At 37.5% G+C, this 7,303-nt stretch overlaps 1 pseudogene; it reads left to right on the forward strand.

Annotated features, from left to right (window-relative positions):
- Nucleotides 1–7,303, forward strand: part of LOC136678536 (polymeric immunoglobulin receptor-like) — a 57,914-nt pseudogene that overhangs the window by 8,895 nt on the left and 41,716 nt on the right.

Raw genomic sequence — 7,303 nt, forward strand, 5'->3', positions numbered from 1 at the left:
ATAATTAATAAATAATTAATAATAAATAATAGTACTTGAGGCTTCTTAAATGCTAATGCTAAGTTTAACATATTTGGGGAAAGTTGTGCTGTTTCACAGCCCATATTTAGTGCTTTAAATGTTACATTAAACAAAGTTTAACATTAAGTGTGTAAATGTGTAGAAGTGTGCTTTCTATTCCTCCTGAGATGTGAACACAGGGAGTGCCAAACTCAACAACTCAAATACTATCATTTACATAAAGCTTCTCTGCTCTTTACCTACTGCAACCAGCAACTACACAGCTGTTAAGGGAAGTGCAGCTGAATTCAGAAAAACACAGAGATTTGAAATAGAGGTGAGGTGCAAAAGAGCAAAATATAAGTAACAGTACAAGCAGGTTTTGATGGCTGTTGATTTGGCTCGATGTTGTGTCCAGCTGCTGCTATTCTGGAGATTTCCACACTCAGGTACAAACACCTCAGAGAACACTACATTAAGAACATTTGTTGTTCACAAGTTAATGTGCTCCCAGCATCACAATGTTTTTAAATTTCTGTGAGAAAACCAGCAGTAATTTAGTGAGTGGAGCAGGGGCATTTTTCCCCTTTTTAGCTTCATTTAACACAGAGACCAAAATAAACATAGCACAAAAAGTAAGGAAATTTGTGTTTAGTAGATTATCTCTTTATTGAAACAATGCTTCTTGGCAATAAATCTGATAACGTTGAAAAGCCTGTTAATTTCCCTAAATGGAGCCACATTTGTAAGGAACATGCATTTGTGGGATGAGCAGTAGAGCTGAGTATGGGTTGCGCACATGAACAATTTGCCAAATCTTCTCTGCCAATGGCAAAAATCATATTAGTCACACACAGGTTGTTTGGCACTTTTTTTTTTTTACCCCACTTTTCAATAGTAGGGACCCCAGAAGACCACCACAGAGCAGGTATTATTTTGGTGGCGGGGGCGCTGCCCTCGTAATCTTTCAAGAGGCTACTCAGGGGCTGGGCTGACTGCTATACTGTCTTTGGCCACTAGAGGGAGGCAAAGATCTACTCCCCAGTAATTGCGTTCATCACCCAACACCGATCACTTCCCAATTTAAGAGCAGCTTACAACCGCTTTCGTGCTTGTGTACAAAGACAGTTATCTTGGGAGGTAACTTTAGTACGGTCTCTTTAGCCTATTTTCTTTCATTCCTAGAACCAAAAATCAAAGAACTGGCAGAGCGGATTTGGCAAATTATTCATGGGCGCAACCCACATTCTCAGCTCTACTGCTCATCCCACAAATGTCCGTTTCAAACGTGGCGCCATTTAAATGGGAAATTAACAGGCTTTACAACGGTATAAGATTTATTGCTAAGAAGCATTGTTACAACAAATAAATAATCTACCAATCACAAATTCCCTTACTTTTTGTGCTATATTCATGTTCCTGTAATGAATGTGTCACAATGTGGTGGGATGGAACCCAGGTTTATAAACTGAGGCAAATCGTAAGAAAATTGAAAGCAAATTGACTGGTTCAGAACCAGACAGAAAAACAGAACCAAAACTCTTGAAAGACCCAGTTTCACAAACAAAATCCTGGTTACTAAAAAAACATACACTCTTTTATGTCTCATCAGACTTTGAAATATTACCTCCTTTGAATTTGTAGCACTGAATATTTTTACACTGAATTTATGCATCTGAATTTTGTTGCTTTTGAATTTAAGTCTTCAGATTAACACCTCTGAATATTTTGCTTCGCAATTATGCGTCTCAACTCAACTCAACTCAACTTTATTTATAGAGCACTTTAAAAAACACCAACAGTTAAAACAAAGTGCTGTACAAAAGATGTTTATAAAACAAACTAAAACAAAATAAAATAACCAATAATGAAAAATAAATAACTTAAATAAAAACAACACTAATAAAATTAATAAAAGAAAACAAACGTCTCATGCTGAGTTGAAAGCCAAGGAATAAAAAAAATAAAAATGGGTCTGAATATAATTGCTCTTGAATTGAACTCGTGAATTTTCAAGAACACGTTTTCACTGTTATTATTCAAGGTTAATAAATTCAGATAAAAAAATTCAAACAATTTATTTCGAAGTTGCTCAAATTCGATAGACCAAATTCAGATGCCAAAATTCGAGTTATTAAAATTAGAGTACACTTCCGGGACACCCAGGATGAGCAATCGATTCATTTGGATTTTCTCTTTCCCCTTAAATGGTGCGTTAGTTGCATTCTGTCGCCGCTAGATGGCGAAATACGAACACAACTTCCACACCGTGGAAAAACTACACGTTTACCTTCATTCCGCGGATATTATCTCTTTATTTTCAAAGTGTCTCAAAAATCTGAAAGGCTCAATAAAGACACAATATAACAGACTATTGATATCCTGAAGATGAAGAAATTTTACTGTGGAATTGTTGTCATGGCCCTGTGAAAGTGACATGAATATGTGAATTTTAGCTACTTCGAAATATATTGTTTGAATTTTTATATAATAACAGTGAAAACGTGTTCTTGAAAATTCATGAGTTCAATTCAAGAGCAATTATATTCAGACGCATAATTGCGAAGCAAAATATTCAGAGGTGTTAATCTGAAGACTTAAATTCAAAAGCAACAAAATTCAGATGCATAATTTCAGTGCAAAAACATTCAGTGCTACAAATTCAAAGGTGGTAATATTTCAAAGTCTGAGGAGACAGATTGCTTCCATACACTTTCTTAGAGTTTTGGTTTTGTTATCTTCCCAATAGAGAAAAGGTGCTAGGAGTGTAAGAAATGTTAGCTAACTCCCAAAACGACAGTCTTTGTATGTAATAGAGGACAAGCACGAAAGCGGTTGTAAGCAGCTCTCAAATAGGGAAGTGATCAGGTGTTGGGTGATGAACGCAATTACTGGGCAGTAGACATTTGTCTCTCCCACTCCCTCTAGTGGACAAAGACAGCATAGCAGTCATCACAGCCCCTGAGTAGCCTCTTGAAAGCGATCTTGAGGAGGGCAGCGCCCCCGCCACGAACATCATGCCCGCTCTGTGGTGGACTTGTGGGGTCACTGCTATTGGAAAAATAGGGTAAAAAGTGTCAAACAATCTATGAGTGACTAAAGGTCCTGTGTGATCAGTTAAGCTGAGAGTATGGACAGAGTGCAGAAACAGGAATGTGTTCATAAATTTATGGCTGATTGGTGAAAGCCTGCTCTCTATTAAGATAAAATATATTTAATTTCACTGTACGAACATGATGGAGAGGCAGTATTAACATGGAAAGGCATCGGCATCTTACGTTCGCGTGACGCTGGCACATGCCAGTGACATCGGCACCTTACGTACGGGTGACAGTGGCATCTATTTTTTTTTTTTTTTTTTTTTTAGTGACAGTGGCATATGCCAGTGGCATCGATTTTTTTTTTTAGTGACAGTGGCATATGCCTCTGTTTTGCGCAAATGCCGATGACATTGACATCCGTTTTATGACACTGGCATATACTCCACTTCATTGTTGAACATCTGCCAGTAAGTTTAGCTAGCATTTGGATGTTTAAACTAGCTATATATTTAACTACTCAGTAAACAAGGAACGTCCCTGGACGTTCAAAATAGGTTTAAAAGTAGTCTGTCCGTCAAACACATATTTTAAACGTCAATGGACGTCCAAAATCCATCTTAATAAGTTAGTTAAGTGGTGACCAATTGATAACGTCAGTGGACGTCCAAAATGCGTTTTATACAAGTAATTTATTTCGGGACCAATTAATAACGTCAATGGACGTCCAAAATACGTCTAATAGTCGTTTTTTCAATGTCTGTGTTTGGTCGTCTTTTCAACGTTGATTTTCAACCTTAAGAGAACGTTGATGGCAGTCATTACATTATTTCAACGTCGAATCAACGGCTAATTGTTTACTGGGTAGCACACGTATGCTACTAGCATGTAAACGGACCAAACAAGTGACATGCTACAAACATAGTCATGTCACTGTGTTCATGGACAAGTGAACTACAAGTTCTTCCCAGTAAGGGGTATACGACACTCCTCAAACTCACCACTTTCAAGATGTCCACATACCACAATGCTGCCAAGCAACATTACTACTGGACTACTAGATTAATTAAAATGTCTTTATGGCACGTGAAGCTCTAATAGCCTTGTACAACACTGCATGTCAGATTCTTGAAAGCTGACGTTTCAACCAAGACAATGTATGACTTTCTGATGAAGGCTCATAATATGTGCTGACATCCAATTCTACTGACATATAATCCAGATTTCCCCTAAATTTCTCCTTTACAATAAAGCCCATTTGTTTATTTAATGACTTCTTTTTAAGTCTTTAACTTGTCCACAAAAACATGGCACTGTGAAAAGATCTGACAGAAAAAAGAATTCAACATTATGTAATTACTACTGAACATTTAGTTTAACTGTACAAGTCATCAAAAGTCTACAAAAACAACAGATCATAAACAGCACATCATTTTTTAAGTTTTTAATCTCAATAATAAGACAATCATACTGATCACAAAGGAACATTTTGGCCATTAGTATTTCCTCAGCATTTATCAAAATAAATATACCATTATTAACATAGAAATTCAGATTAGAAACAGACTGCTTACTATTGCTAGCATCTTTAAAAAAAACAGAATACTTGAGATGTTTTTTAGAGATGTGGTCCTGGGTGCATTCATCACACTTTCTACAGAATGGACAAGTACTGTAAGCCTGGATGTCATGAAACAGACCATCAAGTGTTTTAAATGTGTGTCCTAAAAAGCAAAATAAATACAGGATAGAATTAAGGTATCAATGTTAACATGTCAGAGACTTGCAGCACCAGAACGCAGGCACACTAAACCTTATAGTATAGTCCTCTGCCACTTTTAATAGCATTCCTATACAGCATTCTATTGTATATTAGCAGTATAAAATGTATTTCCCATATATTACTGATAACCAGTGAACATGATACTACACGGCATTTAACATTACCTGTATAAAATAATATAAATAATAATTGGTGGTGGTTTTGAGGAGCGTCGTATACCCCTAACTGTGAAGAACTTTTAGTTCAATTGTCCATGAACACAGAGACAGTGGACTGTGTGCGAATAAGGGATGCTATGTTTGTAGCATGTCACATGTTTGGTTCGTTTACATACTAGTAGCATACGTGTGCTAGTTAAATATATAGCTAGTTTAAACATCCATATGCTAGCTAAACTTAGTCTACTGGCAGATGTTCAACAATGAAGTGGAGTATATGTCAGTGTCATAAAACGGATGTCAATGTCATCGGCATTTGCGCAAAACAGAGGCATATGCCACTGTCACCAAAAAAAAAAAATAGATGCCATTGACACATGCCACTGTCACCAAAAAAAAAAAATCGATGCCATTGACACATGCCACTGTCACCAAAAAAAAAAAAATAGATGCCATTGACACATGCCACTGTCACCAAAAAAAAAAAAAAAAAGATGCCACTGTCACCCGTACGTAAGGTGCCGATGTTACTGGCATGTGCCAGTGTCACGCGAACGTAAGATGCCGATGCCTTTCCATGTTAATACCGCTACTGGATATTACACATGAGTAAATAGGGGAGAGGCAGGGAAGGGGGAGGAGTTTTATGAAGGAGAAGAGGAGGAGAGACGTCCCAATACAGCTGCCCTATACCAAAAAGACCACTTTAATAATAATAGCTTTGTGTAATTTTTTTAGGTTGTAATACATATATTTTAACTCTGTTACATCTATATAACCTCTATATGATGATCTTTCCCCAGCACTCAGCACAATGCTGTGACACTCTGGTAAATACTGTGTTTAAATGAAAACATTCATCCATGTGTTTGAGTGTAGGACCCTGCACTGATCCAGTCAGCAGCAACAAGAGCTGAAAACAGGAAGAAACTCTGAGGTGGTGCTGCAGAGGCAGGAAGAGTATTTGTGTCTGGAGCCACTTACAGAAAGATGCACTTCTACTCCCTCATGAGTTCTTTAATTCTCTCTGTGTTCCTCCTCTGTATCTCAGGTAAGATCAATGCTGCATCATTCCTGTGCACTGGAGGTGTTCTTTGTGTTGTTCAGTTTTCACTGCTTTAAATGTGCTTTAATACCCTTTTATCACAGTGTCGCTTCAGTCTAAAAGACTCATTCTCTTCACTCTACAGTGACACTGATGTGTTTTCTGATGTGTTAATTAATAATCTCATAATAAAAGAAGAAGTGTGAATAAACCTATAGACACCCTGTATTGTCCTCTATTGGAGGGGATTTCTCTGTACATGTTTCTGCACCAACCACACAGGCAAAAATAGTTTTTAGTTGAAGGAAACTTCTGCTTTTAACACTGTCTCTGCTGGCAACAAAAACAAAGACGTCATAATGCATGCGCAGGCATTGAATAACGTCTGTCCTTGAAGATTTCTGATCAGTGGCAGTGCTCACACAATAACTGCTGCTGTTCTATAAAATAAGAGACATTGTATTGATGAAAGGGACAGACTGTAATAAACTGTAATAATGTTCCTTTTATAACAAACAACTGGGCAGATGGAACTCCACCCAATACCTTTTGGAAAGTGTCGGAGTGGTGTTCGTGATCCAGAACTAATCATTCAGCATCAGTATCTTGCCTTACTAAAGCTCTTAGTGGCCAAATACAATCAAATCCAACAGCATTGTTCCAGCCGCTAGTGTAAAGCCTCTGAAGAGCTGGAGCTGTTACTGCCGCCACTAAGAGAGACAGAATATAGCAGCATTAAAAAGTACGTTTAATAATAACATGAGCTTGGTCTGTGTCTCTCCCTCTGTGTGTGTGTGTGTGCTGATTTAAATGATCATTATTATTTTACGTGAGACATGAATAACTTTTTTTTACTAAACATTGTTAGAGTACAATTGTACTGTTGTGTTAATTGTTTTCTTCTCTGTAGAGTCTGAGAGTGTGAAGACACTGAGGAATGTAGCTGTAAAAAGAGGAGGATCTCTCACCATTCCATGTTTTTATGATGAACAATACAAATCAAACCCTAAATACTGGTGTAAGGGGTATTACTGGAGCTCCTGTGGAATAGTAGCCAGTACAAACACAAGTGGAAAAATACATCAGTCACTGATTATCCGACCCAGAATATGTTTACTGTGGAACTCAACAGTCTCCAAGACTCTGACTCTGGATATTATTGGTGCGCTGTGGAAATCAAAGATGGTTCAGATGACGGTGATTATTTGTACCTGACGGTCAGTGCAGGTAAGAAGTCTCTCTGTGTGAAGTAGAACCTGTTCACTGTGACTTAAAGCTT

This window comes from Hoplias malabaricus, chromosome Y (genome assembly GCF_029633855.1).
Source record: "Hoplias malabaricus isolate fHopMal1 chromosome Y, fHopMal1.hap1, whole genome shotgun sequence".
NCBI lineage: Eukaryota > Metazoa > Chordata > Actinopteri > Characiformes > Erythrinidae > Hoplias > Hoplias malabaricus.